The 23,200-nt window shown below is 39.9% G+C and overlaps 1 protein-coding gene across 35 annotated transcripts in view; it reads left to right on the top strand.

Annotated features, from left to right (window-relative positions):
- Positions 1–23,200, top strand: part of NEK11 (NIMA related kinase 11) — a 316,552-nt gene that overhangs the window by 217,398 nt on the left and 75,954 nt on the right. Inside the window, exon 14 of one of the 35 annotated variants that reach the window (XR_012430689.1) lies at positions 8,695–8,869. The exons of the other annotated variants lie outside the window; for them this stretch is intronic. The gene's annotated coding sequence lies outside the window, so the exon portion shown is untranslated. Of the gene's footprint in view, positions 1–8,694; positions 8,870–23,200 lie in introns of those variants that run through there. 35 annotated transcript variants of the gene reach the window in all.

A 23,200-nucleotide genomic window follows, 5' to 3' on the forward strand; every position in this document is an offset into this window, starting at 1 on the left:
TTCTTTCTTGAATAAAAGATTATAGTGGATCTCTGTGCACTATTTTGCTTTTTCCATGTGAAATGTTTAAAAATATTTTTAGGAGAAATTAGATGTAGACCCTGTTCTTTTCTCAGTTTTAACCAAAATTATCTTCACTCTTATCTATTTTATAAATTGAATTTCTATAAAAGATTGTGTCTTGAAAAAGATAGATTCCACTGCTAAAAATTGAAATAACACTGATTGAATAGTTAATATCCAAATTCCTTTCTAAACTGGGTGCTTTTTTTTTTCCTTAAATAAATGAGCATTAGAATCATGGAGTAAAAATACACATTTATCTCTGCTTGAAGCCCCACTAACGTGACAAAAAAGGAATAAAGCTGATATAAACCTACAGAAAAAAAGAGAATGTAAGAGGAGATGGAAGCAGATGAGAGCTTTAGTGAACTTGAGAAAGATATAAAGCAGATGGATGAGTGATAACTGATTTAGATAACAGAGAAAGCTGGCCAGGCATGGTGGCTCACACCTGTAATCCCAGCACTTTGGGAGGCCGAGGAGGGTGGATCACGAGGTCAGGAGATCGAGACCATCCTGGCTAACACGGTGAAACCCTGTCTCTACTAAAAATACAAAAAATTAGCTGGGCGTGGTGGTGGGCACCTGTAGTCCCAGCTACTCGGGAGGCTGAGGCAGGAGAATGGAGGGAACCCAGGAGGCGGAGCTTGCAGTGAGCTGAGATCACACCACTGCACTCCAGCCTGGGCGACAGAGCAAGACTCCGTCTCAAAAAACAAAAACAAAAACAAAAACTAAAACAAAAAAACAACAACAGGGAAACCTGAAAGCTAAGTGCCTGAGATGTATATAGGAAAGAAGGGAGGGTAAGGTGTAGGCTAGGAGAAGCAAGGCAACTGAACCTACAGAATCTCATAAATGCTCGAGATTTGGAGGCCTCAACTACCTCTGAAGGCATGGTATAGGTGAAAATTAAAATGGGAAGGTTGGTTGACAGTGTGCATAAGGAGAAATAGACTCCAGGTGCCTTTCTCTCCACTGGCAAAGCCACAATATTCCTCTCCACAGTCAAGACAGAAGAAAATAGACTCAATTTGGTGGAACATTGAATCAGGAAGGTTCTGGATTTAGGGACACCAAAGGAAAGGGTGATGTGATGTAACAAAGAGATGAATTGAAAGTCTTCATATTAAGTTATGAAATCCCCAGATACCCTTCCTACTTGGCTTCTGAAACACTGGAAGAACAGCATGGACTCCTTCAGGTTCAGAAAAACAGGGACTCTTTAGAAGATATCTCTCTGAAAGCATTTACCAGCCTGAGAATCCTAAGGATGTTAACATTTCCTCAACAAAATGGTGGGAATGAGTCCTACCAGTTGACAATCCCTGAATCTACAGAAAGAGCTTAAATTGACTTTTAATGTTTCACACTTACATATGAACATGTAACAATGCAGTAGCCAGAGCCAGTATCTGAGGAAATCTAACCAAAAAGGGAAATCAAGACAAAAATATACAAAGAACTCAGGAAACAGACAATATAGGCAAGAAAATAAAAATTCAAAAACTATGTATCCACAAAAGTTTTTTAAAATAAAAAATTAAAGAAGCAATATTAAAATTCTAAAAGATAGCAGAGGATATTATCTCTGTGAAACAGATAATACAGAGAATAAGAAAGAGCTCTGGAAGTTATAATTTTAATAGCAGAAATAAAAAATTCAGTAGAAGGTTTGGAAGATAAAAGTGAGGAAATTTACCAGAATATAATTAATAAATGATAAGAAAACAAAGTGATTCATCTAGGTGATTCAGTACCTAACAAATAGAAATTCCAGGAAAAAAGAACAGAAAATGAAAAAAATTGTCAGATCAAACAGACCACTTATAAAGTATCAGAGAAAAGAGTGGTGTCTTATTTTTCAACAAATACCTAAAAGCTAGAAGACAATAAAGTTTGACCTACAATTATTTATCTATCCAAACTATCAATCAAGTGTGAGAAAGGAAGAAAGACATTTGCAGGAATCCAGTATCAAAAACGAGGTCTGAAAAATATCTACCCCCCATGACTTTTCTTAGGAAGTTCCTAGAGGATATGCTTCATCAAACATAAGAGTCAATCAAGAAAGAGGAAGACATGAACTTCAGGAGATAGGAAATCCAATATAGAGAGAGGTTAAGGGGATTCCCAGAATGAGAATAAAGAAAGGTCACTGAACAATAGCTGGGCAACAGGCCTGGAAAACAATCCATTTAGACTAGAATGAGTCTGAGAATTCCAAGGGGTGAATAAATATCTCCTAGAGAGGAATGGAACTAATGGATAACCCATTTGGATTTTATCATAATTAGAGGAGTTTTCAGTTCCTTTGGTGAGTTTAGGGATGAATTAGAAAGAAGATTAGAAAACCAAACAAAGTAAAAAATCCAGGACAATTATGAACTCCTGGAAAAACAAAAAGTCATTTTTAAAAGAAAATATTAGTAATCTGCACACATTGAGTGCTTAGCTTTGTACAATATTTGCATAGTCATAATTTAAACATTCAATTATTTTTAAAATGTGATGTAACTATATTAGAAAGATGGAGGAAAGAAAAATATTTGTAAGCATATGTGTGCATATGTGTGTGTATGTGTGTGTGTGTTTGTATAACAGAGAGAGGAAAGAAAGAACAAAATTCACATTCCCCATGTATAGTAGGATGTCCATAGATAGTCTAAAACAGAAAAGTTTAAAAAAATAGTTGTATAAACATGTGCTATAGAGAGATAAAGGTAAATCCAAAAAAAAAAAACAAGTTAAAGAGTTGAATATGGTCAACTTTGGAGACTGGAACTTGAAGGTGAGGCAAGAAGCTGCCTTGTTTTTAACATTAAAAGCTTTGACTTAAGGAAGTACTAGGTACATGAATTCTTAGATTAGAAGTCAATTTTTAAAAAGAGGTAAATGTTGGAAAGCAAAGAGCCCAATTCTGCCCTCCATTACTTTAGTGTGCCTGCTAGTAAGGCTGGATTAAGACTTTTGGACACTTTGACTACTGAGACGATTATAGTAAACTAAATTTGTAAATTAAAAAGAAGCTAGATTATAAAATAAAAAATACATATACCCTGAAGTTATAATAGCTTCTTTTCAGATTGTCTGATTGCAAGGTTCTGAATACGTTCATTAAATGTATTTCTCAGTTTTGCTTGTGTTCTGGCTTGCATCCTGCTTGCGTCCTGGCATCTGCTTGTGTCCTGGCATCTACTGGAATGATTTATAGAACATTTCAGTGCTCATTCCATGTAACTGCTAAAGTGCTTGCTGCCCAAAACTGTGCAACACAGGAAGCCCCTTAATCCTTCTACTGCTTCTTATGACTATGATGACCCCTTATTGTGACCTCTTATGTTACCAGAACAGTAGAATGTAATTAATGCTGCTGCTGAAATGGAAGTTCTTTGATTATGACTACAGACATTAAGATGATGGGAGCACATGCTTTTGAAATACCTGTCTGGTGTGGAAACTCGTAGCAGGACCCTCATTACACATGAGAACTTTATTGCTTTCAGGACTGCAAGAACTTCCTGTCATTACATAGAAATCATGAAGACAATCCCATCACATTGTCTTATAAGGGTCTAACACTGCCCAGGTAACTGGTGTCTGTTTTGGTCCTATTACATTTTTGGGAGGCCCACTAACTATAATAATAGTTAAAGCTTATGAATCATTGTGGTTGTTAATATACGTCAGAATGTTAACAGGATCCAGGGGCAATTTAAGCTTAAATATGTCAGAGTATAAGCTTTGTCACTTCAAAATGAAACCTCTGTGAATGAACTGGCTTTACTCATGCTCAGTATCTGCCTAGGCACTTTGGTAATGCCCAGGTGCCTGCAGAGCATGTCAAGATAGGTATGTATCTTCTACAGACATCTTCAAGAGCTTCTTCTGTCTCTTAACCAGAGAAGAAAGAAAAACAGACATACACATGTCCTTTCCGGTAATTTCAACCAAGAAATTTTTAACTTTGAAACCCTGAAAATGCTGTGTGTAGTGGTTCGACCCCATTCCTGACCCCGATTTAGTTTGAATTCTGCTTGGAACAGGGACAGTGATATTTTTCCTTCTTACATCACAGGTGAGTGAACTGAATGAATGAGTTAGCATTTGTGTGGCTTCAGTAGATCCTGAAGATGATCTTTTGCATTTCAAGTTCAGTGTGTCAGTCTCCTTTATAGCATCAAGATTAGATTAAAGCCTTGAAATCAGTGATTTTCACCTTGAGCATGCATCCAAATTACTTAGAGGGCTTAAAATACAGGTTTGGTATGTGTCCAAGAATTTGTATTTCTGACAACTTCCTACATGATGCTGATGCTCTGGGTCCAGACTGTACTTTAAGAACTATGGCTTTATAGTCCTTAAGCCCTGACAGGATTATTGTACACACTCACTCCAATTTATACTTCAAACAGAATAATACTAAAGTGTAAAATAAAAGTTTTGTTTCCAAAAATTATAGAGAACTTAAAAGCTATAAGCTAAAATGAAATGTTTTCTTCCTAGATTTTTTTTTCCTCTTTTTGTGATCCTGTCCTCTGTGATGGGCTATCTGGCACTGTGTATAAGAGTTACTGAGCTTCCTTAGAAGCTCAGTATCCACATCAGGCATTTAGAGAGGTCTGGAAGGTTCAAGGCATTGTATTAAGAGTTGGATATTGAGACTCATTTGGAATATGGTCCTTGTCATGAGGTGGGCTCCTGGACAGACCAGTGCATAGTTTTGTGAAAGTACCAGGGAATACCTACTAGGTGCTTTTTTCATACATGGAAAACAAATTGTCATACATGAAGGCCCCTCATTTACAAAACTCTAAATTCCCATCAAAATTTCCCATGGGATACAAGAAGCAAGACCAGACATGAACAGGATAGTGATTCTAGGCAGAATTAGGAGAAAGAAAGAGGGAAGAAATGAAAAGGGAACAGAAAAAAAGGCCAGAATGAGGGCATGGGAAATAGCCAATAATATAGCCAATAGTGATTTTACTGAGGGCAGATATTTTGAAACATGACATTTCAATAGTTGAAATTTGTATCCTCGATTTCTTTTCCTCTTCCTCCTTCCCTACAAATGTTTGTAAAGTTTGTATTATAAGCCAGATGTCACAGAGTGACGAAGAAAACAAGTCCCTGTCTTAATGATTTCCCAGTCTAGTCAGGGAGACAGATAATTGCAGAACACTGTGATGAGTACACCACACACTGTGAACAAGGCAAATGTGTGTTGGGTATGTACTGGAGTACAACCCTAGTGCAATGTACAGTATCTCTGCTACAAAGTATATTAACTTCAATGAAACCATAATACATGCGTATTAAATGAATTAATGATTGGTGAGTTTCTCTTTTAGCTATGTAAACTTGATTACTGGAACTTCTTTCTAGTTAACACCAATATACATAATGTTCTTTGCTATCAGTATGCTAATAAGAGTAATTATTAATATTGTTGTAGGGATTTATTTATATTACAAACTCTTTTCCTTGCCACCTCCCCTTGCTACACATGGATCAAATGGAGCTGTCTGACAAGGTAGCAGACACGTAGCAGGTTCTCCGCAAGTTGTCACTAATCCTGAATCTGTTGCATTCTTTGGAGTTTTAAAGAAGTTGTAAAAAATTAAATTTTTCACAAGACATAAATCTCTATAAAACATAAACAGAAGGGATAATGGAAAACAGATATTGTGCATCCACATCAAAACTATCCAACTGGCTTATGATCCAAAATATCCCTTCTCTCTTCCAGTGAAAGTGGTCGCAATGTGTCAGTAACCAAAGATAAAACAGTATGTTGAAATATCTGTGAGACTAGCATGAGAAATTTTTTTCTGTCAAGGTGAAAAACATAATAGTGCAAGATTAACTGACTGTAAGTCATCACCACACTTAATGACTTAAGAGTTTGAAGAGCTTAAGCAAGGGAAGTTTGTAAGGGATTCAGAAGCCCTGATACTTTCTCCGGTCTATATCAGTGTTACTGTTTAGCAGAGATTAAGGAATTATTACCAAAGTTCTGTGGAAGAATTGAGGGATAACAATTTTCAAAAAGCAAAACTGATCAGACATATTAACACACTAAAGGAATCTTAATGGGAAGTGAGGTTTTGGAGCATCTGTGAAATTCTAATTACTTCTGTAACAACATCCAGTTTGGATGTACAAAGCCTTTTTATAAATATAGTTTACCAAGGACATGTATCATTCTGCTGATAACTTTTCTCAGCTAGAAGTACAGCTAATTTGGCTAGGCACGGTGGCTCACGTCTGTAATCCCAGCACTTTGGGAGGCCAAGGTGGGTGGATCAAATGAGGTCAGGAGGTCAAGACCAGCCTGGCCAACATGGTGAAACCCTCTGTCTACTAAAAATACAAAAATTAGCCAGGCATCGTGGTGGGTGCCTGTAATCCCAGCTACTCAGGGAACTGAGGCAGGAGAATCACTTGAACCCAAGAGGTGGAGGTTGCAGCAAGCCGAGATCACGCCACTGCACTCCAGACTAGGTGACAAGAGCAAAACTCCATCGCAAAATAAATAAATAAAATAAAATAAAATAAAATAAATAAAGCAGTACAGCTAATTTCCCAAACATTTAAGAATGTTAAAGTTTGTAGATTACCTTGGCTCATAATGTAGTTACTAAGATATGGAGACAGAATTTTCATTTCTAAGAAGTTCAAAGAAAATGAAGTCAGAGGTCATCTTCCATCTTTCTCACTGAGCAGTGATGATCCTAAACAGTTACTATAGTAACATGTGATCTGTTATCTGAGCAGTAATAACATATACCCATTTCTACATTTCAAGTCACTGCTTTCAAAGCACTCTCCTTGTTTGTTAAAGGTGACCTTTTCAAATCGTGCTCTAAAAAAATACAACAGTAGTATCCTAACCTACAGGATAAGATTCAAACTCCTAACCTGACACACAAGATTTTTTTTCTGGCCTTGGTGCTATACATCTAGGTTTATCAATCCCTTCCTCACACCTTACATTCCAGTACCACCAAACTTCTTGACATTTCCATGAATATACTATGTTGTTTCACACCTCTGAGCTTTCACACTACTTGATCCTTTGTAGAAAATGCTTCCCCTCCCAACTGCTTGGCAGCTCTACTTCTGTCTTTCTATTCATTCGCTAAGTGATTGTTGAAAAAAAAATTGTATGCCATACTATGTGTTGGCCTCTGAGAACATTATAGTGAACACAACCTTGCCCTGCCCTGACAAATACCAGAATTATAAACCTTCTACTTCTCTGTGAAGCTTTCCTTGGGTTTCCAACTGATTAGACCATATCCAAATAAGGCAAATACCCAGTTGTAACCAATAAAGCTGGTTCTGTACCTCACTTCCATTTTCTGTCAATAATTGCTGCTTGCCCACACTGCAGAATAGAGTTCTCCAAACCTCTTGTGGTTCTGAGGGCTGTGCCATTCATAAATCATTCTTTGCTTAAATAAACAGTTAAATTTGTCTCCAGAGGCTGGGGAGGAGCGAGGAGAGGAGGATAGGAAGAGATTGGTCAATGAGTATAAAGTTAAAATTAGATAGGAAGAATAAATTTTGGTATTCTATTGCACAGTTGGGTGACTGTGGTTAGCAATATCATATTGTACATTTCAAAATAGCTAGAAGAGAAGATTTTGAATCTTCTTACCATGAAGAAATGATGAATGTATGAGTTGATGGATATGCTAAATACACTGATTTGATTTTTATATAATGTACATCTATCTAAACACCACATTGTATCCCATAATTGCATACAATAATTATGTGTCAATGAAAACAAAATTAAAAACATTTTTAAGATATTTAAGAAATTAATTTTTTCAAAGTTATTCTTTTAACCCTACATTCTAAAAACTTACTGTAACTTAGGTCTTCTACAAAGACTATGTACCAATATAGTGATTTCAAAACTGGTTTTAAGGTAAATACAGAAATATTTTTTATGTATTTGTTTCTTATCTTGACCTACCATAAAAGCTCAATTCCTATATTGGTCATCTATGGATGCATATCAATTAACTCAAAAACATATGGGCTGAAAACAATGATAATAATTTAATATTTCTCATGGTTGCTGTAGGTCATGAATTCAGGAGGGTGTAACTGGCTGGTTGTGTCTCAGGGTCTCTCATGAGTTTGCAGTTAGCTATCACCCAGGGCCACAGTCTTCTGAAGGCTTGACTGGGGCTGGAGGTTGCATTTCCCAGGTGACTCACACAGCTGACCTCAGATCCCCTCCACATTGGCCTTCCCACAGGGAATCTTGAGTGTCCTCAAGGCTAATAATATGAGATACTGGGCACAGTTTTTAGACTGGCCAACATTGCTGCCTTGGGAACCTGGTTGTGGCTGATATTTCTACCCCAAACCTGCCTGGATGGACTTCATGTGGCCTCTGCTTCTTCTCATTGCCTTTTTTTTTTTTTTTTTTTTTTTTTTAGACAGGGTCTCACTCTATTGCCTGGGTTTGAGTACAGTGGCGCAATCATGGGTCACTGCAGCCTTGACCTCCTGGGCTCAGGGTAATCCTCCTGCCTCAGCCTCCCATGCAGCAGGGACTACAGGCACGTGCCGTGATGCCTGGCTAATTGTTTTTTGTATTTTTTGTAGAGATGGGGTTTTGCCATGTTTCTCAGGCTGGTCTTGAACCCCTGGGCTCAAGTGGTCCACCTGACTTAGCCTCCCAAAGTGCTGGAATTACAGATGTGAACTACCATGTCCAGTCAAATTCATCTTACTGGCAGAGGCTGGTCATATTTCTACACCCTAATGACATGGGAGACTGGTAAGTTAGTCTCTGACATTCATGGCTTTAATGGGAGCTGGGCTCCGTCTCACAAAGTAGAAGATTCCCCTTACAAGGGAAATGAGAATGTAAGGCCAAAAATAACAAATATTTACTCCACTAATGGGCTCCACTGTTGTAAGGATAGAATTTTAGGAATAACCTAGAGATGTGGAAGGAGAGATGGCTCTTGCGTGTCTTGTGGAAACATCTCCTCTTTTGGCTTTCATAGAAGCTAAGGAGTAGGTGATGCCAGGTAATCATTTTTCAATTTATCTTCTGTTCTGCTAACTATAGAGAGAGCTACATGCTTCACATGGCAATTGTTAGGGTTTGCATTCTAATGAAAAGTGAGAACTCATCCTGGTGGTAATGTAAACTAGTACAATCACTATGGAAAACAGTATGGAGATTCCTTAAAGAACTAAAAGAACTAAATTCCTTAAAGAACTACCATTCAATCCAGGAATCTCACTGCTGGGTATCTTTCAAAGGAAAAGAAGTCATTATATGAAAAAAGACACTTGCACATGCATGTTTATAGCAACACAATTCACAATTGCAAAAATATGGGACCAGCATAAATGTTCATCAACCAATGAGTAAAGAGAGTGTGCTATGTATACACCATGGAACACTCTTCAGCCATAGAAAAGAACAAAATAGTGGCATGCACAGCAACCTGGATAGAGTTAGAAGCCATTATTCTAAGTGAAGTTACTCAGGAATGGAAAACCAAACATCATGTGTTCTCACTTATAAGTGGGAGCTAAGCTGGGGGGACACGAAGGCAGAAGAATGATATAATGGACTTTGGGGACTCAGCGGGAAGGGTGGGAGGGGATGAGGAATAAAAGACTACACACTGGGTACAGTGCACACTGCTGTAGTGATGGGTGCACCAAAATCTCAGAAATCATCACTAAAGAACTTATCCATATAGCCAAAAACCACCTGTTCCCCAGAAACTATTGAAATAAAATAAAATACAATTTTTTTAAGAAAACTTAAAAAGAAGAAGTACTGCTGATACACTTTCCTTAAGTATTTGAATCAGTCTTGAAACCAGATCAACCTCCTATTACAGAAAAGCAGGTTTTGTTTTTAAAGCTAAGTTTCTTCATGTTGGCAGATAAGAATAATTAAACTCCCCAAACATTGGCTACTGTCTCCACAGGGAAAGCACAAATGAAAAAGTTAGGGTCTGGCTTCCACAAATCTCATCTTAGCCTATATCCACATTTAATTACTGAATGTCAATCCAAAAAACAGACACTTCCTCTCTTCCTTTTACTAGTAGGTACTGTTCTTAGAGGTTTCTCCTGTTGTATTCAAAATGAAACAAGAATTTCCAAACTCCTTAACTCTTGTTTTTAATCATCTATAAAATTCAGGTGAATATTTGCAGTGTGAAATAACCATAGTAAAAATATTTTATTTTCTATCTTCTGGTATTTTTCATATTTCCTATAAGTAGCAAGTTTGTTTTTCCCAAGTTGATCCACTTTTTCCCAACTATTTAATTTTGGTGTAGGCAGTAGGGTCCTATTGATATACTGAGAAGCTGCTTCACGCAAAGCACTGTGGTGGACATCATGGGGAGGCAGTGTAAATTTGCCTTGGGTCTTTTGTAGCAATAATGCACATTTATGTATAAGTTTAATATACATTTAAGCTTTACTAGAGTCGTAGAAGATAGGGTTTTGTTTTGTTTTGTTTTTTTGTATCAATGAGGCAACCGAGTCACAGATTTTTACCTTTCCAAACATCACAGAATCAGGATTCAAACCCCAGTCCTCTAAGCCAGCTCACATACTTGTCCTAATATGCCCCAGCTCCCTTCCTACTGGAAAGCATTTGAGGCCGTTCTCTCCTAGACCACCTTCTTCCTTTTCCTCCCGTGCTTTTCTAGTCCAGCCTCCTAATGTGGTTTGGCATTGACACCGCTGATGCTACAGGGTTGACAACAACTTCCTTGGCGGTGGCTTCTGTCCTCTACCAATAACATCAGTTCTCTGAAAGAGCTGGGGGTGGACAAGAAGTGGGAGGAATGGTCATGTCATTATTTCTAATACTGCTCTCATCAAATACCCACCTTGTTAAAGGAACCAAAACAATCATCTCCATCCTCAACCTTATCCACTTCAACCTTTAGGCTGGGTTTTCTAGGAAGCAGTCTCTGACAGAGTTGAGTAGGCAGCACTTTTATGCAGGAGTGCCCTTGGGATTGACCCTGTGGACATAAGGAGAAGGATGCAGGATGAGGCAGAGGGAGAAGTTGAGCAGTCATGCAGGCCTGACAAGCCTTAGCCAAATCCACAGGGAGCTCCAGTCCCATCAGAGTTGGCAGCAAAGGCCATAATGGTTCGGTTCTCTACCCTCTACCATGATCAGTCATTAAAGGTTGCTACTTGGAAAGTCATGATTTGGGGCAAGGCAGCTTTCTGTGGCTAAAGAAGTTCCTGAAGGGGCCACAGCTGGAGGCTGTCTGTCTACTCCCAGCAGTTAGGGTAGCAAGTTCTTCCTTCAAGGAGGATCTGCGTAGTGCATCTCCATTTCTGGGGTGTTGAGGGAGACAGTGCAGAGACTACCCTGCTTCGCAGAGACTACCCTGCTTCGCAGATTCTTTGACAGTTTTATTGCCATTTTGCTGTTCACTGTTGTCACGGGAGAAGCTTAAGGAAAAATCTTCACCAAGTTTGGGTCAGCTAAGCCTCTCAGCAGAGTAGAGCAGCTTTCACATTGCCCTGCTGATTCGCAGCCCCTCATAATAAGTCATGGGGCTGTCCTCTGGAGAGGTGGAGAAATGAGATGGAAGACATAATGATCACCCCAAATTTCAACCTTTTAGAGGGGGAGTTTTGTCTGATGATCTTATTTTTTAAAAATTATCACGTGAAACTTGTTATTTGGGTATGGCACTTCTATGGGATGTTAGAAAGAGCACTCTCACATTGGGAGTCAGGAAACCACAGTTCTAGTCTAGGCTCTGCCCCTTTCCATTATAGCTCTATGACCATGTGCAAGTCATACAGCCTCTCTTGGCCTTAGCTTCCACCCCTGTAAGATGAAGAAATTTGACTTGAAGCGTTCTAGGGTCACATCCAGCTCAGAATCATGATGAATCTCTATCATTTAGGCCAGCGGTCAGCAAACTATGGCCTGCATTCCAAACCTGTCTCACTGCCTGTTTTTGTAAATAAAGCGTTACTGGAACACAGCCATGCTCATTCATTTACCTATTGCCTATAGCTGTTGTCATGGTACTGCAGCAGACTTGAGTAGTTGCAACAGAAATTCTATGGTCTATAAAGTCTAGAATATTTACTACCCATCCCTTTACAGAAAAAGTTTTGCTGACCTTGATCTAGGCAAATCTTCCATCACGTCCCATGCCGAGGAGTAGGAGGAGAAATATGAGCCATGAGGATATGGCTTTGCAATAATTTGGCAAAGACTGGTATCAGTCAAGTAACTGCTATTTCCTAAGTATTCCTTAGGAAATTAAGAGCAAGAGGAGGGTTAAAGATTAGGTAAGAAGCATTGTAAATGTACAGTGCACCAAGGGCAGTGTCTGTGAGGATTCCTGAGTAAGCAATGTCTCAGGTGCTTAAGCGAGATCTTGTTTGCCAAAATATCCACCTCTGCGGTCCCTGCATCAGCTCTTTATTACCCACATGGCAGGATGTTTAGCAGGGAGGGCAAACACAGGTTTTTCTTTTGTGATCAAGGTCATTTGTCCAGCAACTGAAATGGGTAAAGGGAAATTTTAGAAGAAAATTTTCGAAGAAATGAGAGGAGAAACTCTCTCTGTTGGTGAAATGTCAGAATTATCAAGCTGTCACTCCTTCAGGGAAAATGCCTTTGCTGGTGAGAGACCATAGAAGTAGGAGGAATCCTGACAACATTATTATTATGAGCTGTGCTTTGCACTCAGGAAACACAGTATCCAATTGTTTAATGTGTCTTCGTATCATTTTGTTTTCATCTCATTGTCAAAACATCCCCATGGGATATTGTCAAGTGTCATAATCCTCATCGTTCTATATTTCGCAGATGAGAAAAGAGACTTCAGGATGATCTTGCCTGACATAATGCTCATAACATTTACTGTTGGTCCCAGCCATTTGCTTCGTAGCATTTGTTTCCTTTGATTGTTCTTTATCTTTGTTAGCACAGGCATTGTCTTCCCAAGTAAATGCTATACCTCTGACCTATGTCTTATATCAGATCACAGAATGTCAGAATTGAGGGAAGGCCTTCAGTCTAATGAAACTACTGAAATATAAAATGAGGGAAGTGAGACCCAGGGAGGTGGCCTGAGCTGGTGAGAGAACTAAAAGAATAACTGTGGTCCCCTAACTTGAAGGCTATTGCTTTTTCCACAGACCTCATTATACTTCTTTGCATGCCCCATACGTAGTCTAGTGTCTTATGTATATGTACTCCATAGTACTGCTAGGGATCATCTTTATAGATAGCCCATCTTCTTAATTGACTGCAAGATTTTTATAAGTTAAGAATCACAGCTACTATTTATATTGCTTTTGATTTTAACTCCCACCTATTGAGCATATGAAATATATGGCTTAAAAAACTAGAAAAAAACAAGCAAATTAAAGCCAAAGCAAATTGAAGGGAGAAAACTATAAAAACCAGAGTGGAAATAAGCAAAATAAAGAATGGGAAAACAATAAAGGAAGTCAGTGAAACAACAAAAAAAATAGGTTCTTTGTAAAGATCAACAAATACTGACCAACAAAATAAGAGAAGATTCAGATTAATACATTAGGAATGAAAGAGGGGACATTACTACTAACCTTAAAGAAATAAAAAGGATTATAAGCATATTCTACAAATAACAGTATACCAACAAATCAGATAAATTAAATGAAATGGACAAATTTCTAGAAAGACACAAATTACTGAAACTAACTCAGAAGCAATAGAAAGCTGAATGCAGGGATGTGCACCTGTACTCCCAGCTACTTGGGAGACTGAGGTGGGAGAATCACTTGAACCCAGGAATTCAAAGTCAGCCTGGGCAACATAGCAAGAGTCTGTCTTTAAACATAAATACACAAATACTTTTTTAGCAAAAAGAAATAGAAAACTTGAATATGCCTATCATATTCTCTAGGACATAGATTTTCTATATACAAAATCATGTTATCTGCAAATAGAGATAATTTTACTTTTTCCTTTCCAATTCAGATTCCTTTGATTTCTTTCTCTTGCCCAATTTCCCTGGCTATAACCTGTAGTACAATGTTATATAAAAATGGCAAGAGAGACATTCTTGTCTCATTCCTGATCTTAGGAGAAAAGGTATACTATTCTTTTTTCATGTGACTGGATTTGACTTACTAGTATTTTAATAAAGGCAAAATTAAGGTTTTTGTATTATGCTTTAAGTTCTGCGATACATGTGCAGAAGCTGCAGCTTTGGTATACACATGCCATGGTGGTTTGCTGCACCCATCAGCCCGTCATCTACATTAGGTATTTCTCCTAATGCTATCGCTCTCCTTGTCCCCCAACCCGCAACAGGCCTTGGTGTGTGATGTCTCCCTCCCTGAGTCCATGTGTTCTCATTGTTCAACTCTCACTTATGAGTAAGAACATGCTGTGTTTGGTTTTCTGTTCTTGTGTTAGCTTGCTGGGAATGAGGGTTTCTAGTTTCATCCATCTCCCAGAAAAGGACATGAACTCATTCTTTTTTATGCCTGCATAGTATTTCATGGTGTATATGTGCCCATCTTTTTAAAATTATACTTTAAGTTCTAGGGTACATGTACACAATGTGCAGGTTTGTTACATATGTATACATGTGCCATGTTGGTATGCTGCACCCATTAACTCGTCATTTACATTAGATATATCTCCTAATGCTATCCCTCCCTCCTCCCCCCACCCCACCCCCACGACAGGCCCTGGTGTGTGATGTTCCCTACCCTGTATCCAAGTGTTTTCACTGTTCAATTCCCACCTATGAGTGAGAACATGCGGTGTTTGGTTTTTGGTCCTTGTGATAGTTTGCTGAGAATGATGGTTTCCACCTTCACCCATGTTCCTACGAAGGACATGAACTCATCCTTTTTTATGTCTGCATAGTATTCCATGGTGAATATGTGCCACATTTTCTTAATCCAGCCTATCATTGATGGACATTTGGGTTGATTCCAAGTCTTTGCTATTGTGAATAATGCCACAATAAACATACATGTGCATGTGTCTTCATAGCAGCATGATTTATAATCCTTTGGGTACATACCCAGTAATGGGATCGCTGGGCCAAATGGTATTTCTAGTTCTAGATCCTTGAGGAATCGCCACACTGTCATCCACAATGGATGAACTAGTTTACAGTTCCACCAACAGTGTGAAAGTGTTCCTATTTCTCCACATCCTCTCCAGCACCTGTTGTTACCTGACTTTTTAATGATCTCCATTCTAACTGGTGTGAGATGGTATCTCATTGTGGTTTTGATTTACATTTCTCTGATGGCCAGTGATGATGAGCGTTTTTCCATGTGTCTGTTGGCTGCATAAATGTCTTCTTTTGAGAAGTGTCTGTTCATATCCTTTGCCCACTTTTTGATGGGGTTGTTTGATTTTTTTCTTGTAAATTTGTTTAAGTTCTTTGCAGATTCTGGATATTAGCCCTTTGTCAGATGGGTAGATTGTAAAAATGTTCTCCCATTCTGTAGGTTGCCTGTTCACTCTGATGGCAGTTTCTTTTGCTGTGCAGAAGCTCTTTAGTTTAATTAGATCCATTTTTCAATTTTGACTTTTGTTGCCAATGCTTTTGGTGTTTTAGTCATGAAGTCCTTGCCCATGCCTATGTCCTGAATGGTACTGCCTAGGTTTTCTTCTAGGGTTTTTATGGTTTTAGGTCTAACATTTAAGTCTTTAATCCATCTTGAATTAATTTTTGTATAAGGTGTAAGGAAGGGATCTAGTTTCAGCTTTCTACATATGGCTAGCCAGTTTTCCCAGCACCATTTGTTAAATAGGGAATCCTTTCCCCATTTCCTGTTTTTGTCAGGTTTGCCAAAGATCAGATGGTTGTAGATGTGTGGTATTATTTCTGAGGACTCTGTTCTGTTCCATTGATCTATATCTCTGCTTTGGTACCAGTATCATGCTATTTTGGTTACTGTAGCCTTGTAGTATGGTTTGAAGTCAGGTAGCATGATGCCTCTAGCTTTGTTCTTTTGGCTTAAGATTTTCTTGGCAATGTGGGCTCTTTTTTGGTTCCATATGAACTTCAAAGTAGATTTTCCCAATTCTGTGAAGAAAGTCATTGGTAGCTTGATAGGGATGGCATTGAATCTATAAATTACCTTGGGCAGTATGGCCATTTTCACGATATTGATTCTTCCTATCCATGAGCGTGGAATCTTTTTCCATTTGTTTGTGTCCTCTTTTATTTTGTTGAACAGTGGTTTGTAGTTCTCCTTGAAGAGGTCCTTCATATCCCTTATAAGTTGGATTGCTAGGTATTTTATTCTCTTTGAAGCAATTGTAAATGGGAGTTCACTCATGATTTGGCTCCCTGTTTGTCCATTATTGGTGTATAGGAATGCTTGTGATTTTTAGATATTGATTTTGTATCCTGAGACTTTGCTGAAGTTGCTTATCAGCTTAAGGAGATTTTGAGCGGAGACAATGGGGTTTTCTAAATATACAATCATGTCCGCCAACAGGGACAATTTGATTTCCTCTTTTCCTAATTGAATACCCTTTATTTCTTTCTCCTGCCTGATTGCCCTGGCTAGAACTTCCAACACTATGTTGAATAGGAGTGGTGAGAGAGGGCAGCCCTGTCTTGTGGCAGTTTTCAAAGGGAATGCTTCTAGTTTTTGCCCATTCAGTATGATATTCGCTGTGGATCTGTCATAAATAACTTTTATTATTTTGAGATACATCCCATCAATACCTAGTTTAGAGAGTTTTTAGCATGAAGCACTGTTGAATTTTGTCGAAGACCTTTTCTGCATCTATTGAGATAATCGTGGTTTTTGTCTTTGGTTCTGTTTATATGATGGATTGTTTTATCCATCATATAAACAGAACCAGCCTTGCATCCCAGGGATGAAGCCAACTTGATCGTGGTAGATAAGCTTTTTGATGTGCTGCTGGATTTGGTTTGCCAGTATTTTATTGAAGATTTTTGCATCAATGTTCATCAGAAATATTGGTCTAAAATTCTCTTTTTTGTTGTGTCTCTGCCAGGCTTTGGTATCAGGATGATGCTGGCCTCATAAAATGAGTTAGGGAGGATTCCCTCTTTTTCTGTTGATTGGAATAGTTTTAGAAGGAATGGTACCAGCTCCTGTTTATACCTCTGGTAGAATTTGGCTGTGAATTCATCTGGTTCTGGACTTTTTTTGGTTGGGAGGCTATTAATTATTGCCTCAATTTCTGAGCCTGTTATTGGTCTATTCAGGGATTCAACTTCTTCCTGATTTAGTCTTACGAGGGTGTGTGTGTCCAGGAATTTATCCATTTCTTCTAGATTTTCTAGTTTATTTTCATAGAGGTGTTTATAGTATTCTCTGATGGTAGAATTTCTGTGGGATTGGTGGTGATATCCCCTTTATCGTTTTTTATTGCATCTATTTGATTCTTCTCTCTTTTCTTCTTTATTAATCTTGCTAGCAGTCTATCAATTTTGTTGATCTTTTCCAAACACTAGCTCCTGGATTCATTGATTTTTTGAAGGGTTTTTTTTGTGTCTCTATCTCCTTCAGTTCTGCTCTGATCTTAGTTATTTCTTGCCTTTTCTGCTAGCTTGTGAATGTGTTTGCTCTTGCTTCTCTAGTTCTTTTAATTGTGATGTTAGGGTGTCAATTTTAGATCTTTCCCAATTTCTATTGTGGGCATTTAGTGCTATAAATGTCCCTCTACACACTGCTTTTAATGTGTCCCAGAGATTCTGATATGTTGTGTTTTTGTTCTCATTGGTTTCAAAGAAGATCTTTATTTCTGCCTTCACTTCGTTATCTACCCAGTAGTCATTCAAGAGCAGGTTGTTCTGTTTCCATGTAGTTGAGCAGTATTGAGTAAGTTTCTTAATCCTGAGTTCTCGTTTGATTGCACTGTGGTCTGAGAGACAGTTTGTTATGATTTCTGTTCTTTTACATTTGCTGAGGAGTGCTTTACTTCCAACTATGTGGTCAATTTTGGAATAAGTGTGGTGCTGAGAAGAATGTATATTCTGTTGATTTGGGGTGGAGAGTTCTGTAGATGTCTGTTAGGTCCACTTGGTGCACAGCTGGGTTCAAGTCCTGGATATCCTTGTTAACTTTCTGTCTCGTTGATCTGTCTAATGTTGACAGCAGGGTGTTAAAGTCTCCCATTATTATTGTGTGGGAGTCTAAGTCTCTTTGTAGGTCTCTAAGGACTTGCTTTATGAATCTGGTGGCTCCTGTATTGGGTGCGCATATATTTAGGATAGTTAGCTCTTCTTGTTGAATTGATCCGTTTACCGTTATATAATGGCCTTCTTTGTCTCTTTTGATCTTTGTCAGTTAAAGTCTGTTTTATCAGAAACTAGGATTGCAACCCCTGCTCTTTTTGGTTTTCCATTTGCTTGGTGGATCTTCTTCCATCCCTTTATTTTGAGCCTATGTGTGTCTCTGCATGTGAAATGGTCTCCTCAATACAGCACACTGATGGGTCTTGACTCTTTATCCAATTTGCCAGTCTGTGTCTTTTAATTGGAGCATTTAGCCCATTTACATTTAAGGTTAATACTGTTATGTGTGAATTTGATCCTGTCACTATGATGTTAGCTGGTTATTTTGCTCATTAGTTGATGCAGTTTCTTCCTAGCATCGATGGTCTTTACAATTTGGCATGTTTTTGCAGTGGATGATACCAGTCGTTCCTTTCCACATTTAGTGCTTCCTTTAGGAGCTCTTGTAAGGCAGGCCTGGTGGTGACAAAATCTCTCAGCATTTGCTTGTCTGTAAATGATTTTATTTCTCCTTCACTTATGAAGCTTAGTTTGGCTAGATATGAAATTCTGGGTTGAAAATTCTTTTCTGTAAGATTGTTGAATATTGGCCCCCAGTCTCTTCTGGCTTGTAGAGTTTCTGCCAAGAGATCCGCTGTTAGTCTGATGGGCTTCCCTTTGTGGGTAACCCGACCTTTCTCTCTGGCTGCCCGTAACATTTTTTCCTGCATTGCAACTTTGGTGAATCTGACAATTACATGTCTTGGAGTTGCTCTTCTCAAGGAGTATCTTTGTGGCATTCTCTGTATTTCCTGAATTTCAATGTTGGCCTGCCTTGCTAGGTCGGGGAAGTTCTCCTGGATACTATCCTGAAGATTGTTTTCCACCTTGGTTTCATTCTCCCTGTCACTTTCAGGTACACCAATCAGACATAGGTTTGGTCTTTTCACATAGTCCCATATTTCTTGGAGGCTTTGTTCATTCCTTTTCATTCTTTTTTCTCTAATCTTGTCTTCATGCTTTATTTCATTAAGTTGATCTTCAATCTCTGATATCCTTTCTTCCACTTGATCAATTCAGCTATTGATACTTGTGTATGCTTCACGAAGTTCTCGTGCTGTGTTTTTCAACTCCATCGGGTCATTTATGTTCTGCTCTAAACTGGTTATTCTAGTTAGCAATTCCTCTAACCTTTTATCAATGTTCTTAGCTTCCTTGCTTTGGGTTAGAACATGCTTTTTTAGCTCAGAGGAGTTTGTTATTACCCACCTTCTGAAGTCTACTTCTGTCAATTTGTCAAACTCATTCTCCCGCCAGTTTTGTTCCCTTGCTGGTGAGGAGTTGTGATCCTTTGGAGGAGAAGAGGTGTTCTGATTTTTTCGAATTTTCAGCCTTTTTGTGCTGGTTTTTCCTCATCTTCATGGATTTATCTACCTTTGGTCTTTGATGGTGACCTTCAAGTAGGGTTTCTGAGTGGACGTCCTTTTTGTTGATGTTGATGCTATTCCTTTCTGTTTGTTAGTTTTCCTTCTAACAGTCAGGCCCCTCTGCTGCAGATCTGCTGGAGTTTGCTGGAGGTCCACTCCAGATCCTTTTTGCCTGGGTACCACCAGTGGAGGCTGCAGAACAGCAACGATTGCTGCCTGTTCCTTCCTCTGGAAGCTTCATCCCAGAAGGGCACCCACCAGATGCCAGCCTGAACTCTCCTGTATTTGTCTGTGGACCCCTGCTTGGAGGTGTCTCCCAATCAGGAGGCATGGGGTTCAGGGACCCACTTAAGGAGGCAGTCTGTCCCTTAGCAGAGCTTGAACACTGTGCTGGGAGATCCGCTGCTGTCTTCAGAGCCAGCAGGCAGGGACATTTAAGTCCGCTGAAGCTGTGCCCACAGCCTCCCCTTCCCCAAGGTGCTCTGTCCCAGGGAGATGGGGGTTTTATCTTTAAGCTCCTGACTGGGGCTGTTGCCTTTTTTTCAGTGATGTCCTGCCCAGAGAGGAGGAATCTAGAGAGACAGTCTGGCTACAGAGGCTTTACCAAGCTGCGGTGGGCTCTGCCCAGTTCAAACTTCCCAGTGGCTTTGTTTACACTGTGGGGGGAAAACCACCTACTCAAACCTCAGTAATGCAGATGCCCCGCTTCCCACCAAGCTCGAGCATCCCAGGTTGACTTCAGACTGCTGTGCTGGCAGCACACATTTCAAGCCAGTGGATCTTAGCTTGCTGGGCTCTGCGAGAGTGGGATCCACTGAGCTAGACCACTTGGCTCCCTGGCTTCAGCCCCCTTTCGAGGGGAGTGAATGGTTTTGTCTCGCTGGTCTTCCAGGTGCCAGTGGAGTATGAAAAAAAATTCCTACAGCTAGCTCAGTGTCTGCTCAAATGGCCACCCAGTTTTGTGCTTGAAACCCAGGGCCCTGGTGGCATAGGCATCCGAGGGAATCTCCTGGTCTGTGGGTTGTGAAGAACGTGGGAAAACCATAGTATCTGGGCCAGAGTGCACCGTTCCTCATAGCACAGTCCCTCACAGCTTCCCTTGGCTAGGGGAGGGAGTTCCCCGACCCCTTGCACCTCCCCTATGAAGTGATGCCCCACCCTGCTTTGGCTCACCCTCTGTGGGCTGCACCCACTGTCTAACCAGTCCCAGTGAAATGAGCCGGCTACCTCAGTTGGAAATGGAGAAATCACACACCTTCTGTGTTGATCTCACTGGCAGCTGCTGACCGGAGTTGTTCTTATTCAGCCGTCTGCCCAAAATTAGTTTTTAAAAATTAACGTGGGGATTAAGGATTCAGCTATTTTTTCAGAAAGCAGAGCTTTAAGAAAGCAGAGCTCTAGAACCAGGGCTTCATGGATGTGAGACCAGTGCAGTTACACAGGACCCCAGGTTCAGGAAGGAGCCCACACAAGGGGTTTCATAAAATTTTATCTTTGAATTTGTATTTTATGAGTGAAAGCTGGTAAGACAGTGGACACAGGCTCAGGGCTTAAAGCCTTGCTCATGTGCTGTCTTGCCTTTAAGACATCTACCTGGGAAGGTTCCTCTGCCACCCACTCCTAATCCCCACCCCATAACTACTGCAACCTTGCATTCCCAGTGTGGTCCTAGGTAATACTGAGGAAGACTTGGGGTGAAGTAAGACTGCCAGGTCCCTATAAGTGTCTATACTCCTCTGCAGAGTATCTGTCCTAGTTCTCGAGGGAGAATGGCATTAAATACCTAACGAAAAGCACAATGACAGGTCCACAGACAAATACAGATCCCCCCAAAAACCAGCTTTTTTCTCTTGTTTCTTGAACAAGGATTTCTGCATTGTCATTTAGCACTGGGCCCCACAAATTATGTAGCTGGCCTGTCTAGAGCCTTACTACTCAAAGTGTGGTTGCAGGACCAGCAGCATTGGTATCACCTGGGAACTTATGGAAATGCAGAATCCCAAGTCCTACCCAAACCTACTAAAGAACAGTCTGCATTTTAACAAGATTCCTGGATGATTTGTATGACATTAAAGTTTGAGAAGCAGTGGTCTAGAACACACTCTGGGATTCAGGGACCTATTAGAGGACATCTATGATTCTAGCCCCAATTATTTTCATTATGATTGTTAAATGAATTGTCCCTTTCTTTGACATAAAGCAACTGCTATTCATGTTGGAAGATGGGATGCAGAGGGAAAGAAAGTTGGCCGCTAAGAAACACTGAAAAAGGGCCGTGCGCGGTGGCTCAAGCCTGTAATCCCAGCACTTTGGGAGGCCGAGACGGGCGGATCACGAGGTCAGGAGATCGAGACCATCCTGGCTAACACGGTGAAACCCCGTCTCTCCTAAAAAATACAAAAAAAAAAAAAACTAGCCGGGCGAGGTGGCGGGCGCCTGTAGTCCCAGCTACTCGGGAGGCTGAGGCAGGAGAATGGTCTAAACCCGGGAGGCGGAGCTTGCAGTGAGCTGAGATCCGGCCACTGCACCCCAGCCTGGGCGACAGAGCAAGACTCTGTCTCAAAAAAAAAAAAAAAGAAACACTGAAAAAGGAATTGCTCTGAGCACCAAGCTTTGCCAACCCTGTTGCTTGAAATGACACTTGCCCTGTTTTCTACCTTGGGCTTAGCTTAGCATCTTTCCTAGCAGCACTGAGTGCCTTATTGAGGGGAACTGTAGCCAGCTTAAAATAAATTACAGCTCTTCTGGAAATTGCTTTGACCTTTATTTGCATAAGTCTTCAAAACTTGCTAGCTCTGGAAAAGATGGGAAAGGAGCACCTTATTTTTATTATTGGCAGAACGGATTTTTGAGCCTGTTTGTGAGTTACTTGGCATGGTATGGTTGGTTTTGTTTTAGTAACTATTTAGGTTCTAGGAAAAATTATTTTAAAAAGCAACCAAGAGGAATATGAAATAAACCCCTATGCCTTCCTCTTGCCCACTCCCCAGGCTTCCCTGGGGAAAAGTATCTGTCCTGGCCAGAGCTAGTGGGAAGGTTGGAGCTGACAGAAAGCTGCTGTCCGGTTGCAGTGAGGGCTGAGGCAAATTTCTTCTCCAGGTGTGGAAGGGATAATCTCCAGGAGTGAGAGAAATAGGAGCAATCAGTCTCTGGTACTTGTGTCTTTATCATGAAGTCATAATTGGTGAATGTACTATGAGCAACACATTGTTAATTTGTATTATGCCATTTACAAGATTTGTCGCTGTCAATTCAGTATTTCCATAACTAGGGATCTAGTCTAAGGAAAGATCAGAGATTGGCACAGAATTAAGCTGGAGAATATTCATCTCAATTATACCTATAGGAGCAAGAAGTTCAAAGTGGGATGCATGCCCTAGCAGGTGGTGCAAAAAGAGGGTGTATGTGAGACATATTAGAATTTGCATTTAACTTTTAAAA

This window comes from Macaca fascicularis, chromosome 2 (genome assembly GCF_037993035.2).
Source record: "Macaca fascicularis isolate 582-1 chromosome 2, T2T-MFA8v1.1".
NCBI lineage: Eukaryota > Metazoa > Chordata > Mammalia > Primates > Cercopithecidae > Macaca > Macaca fascicularis.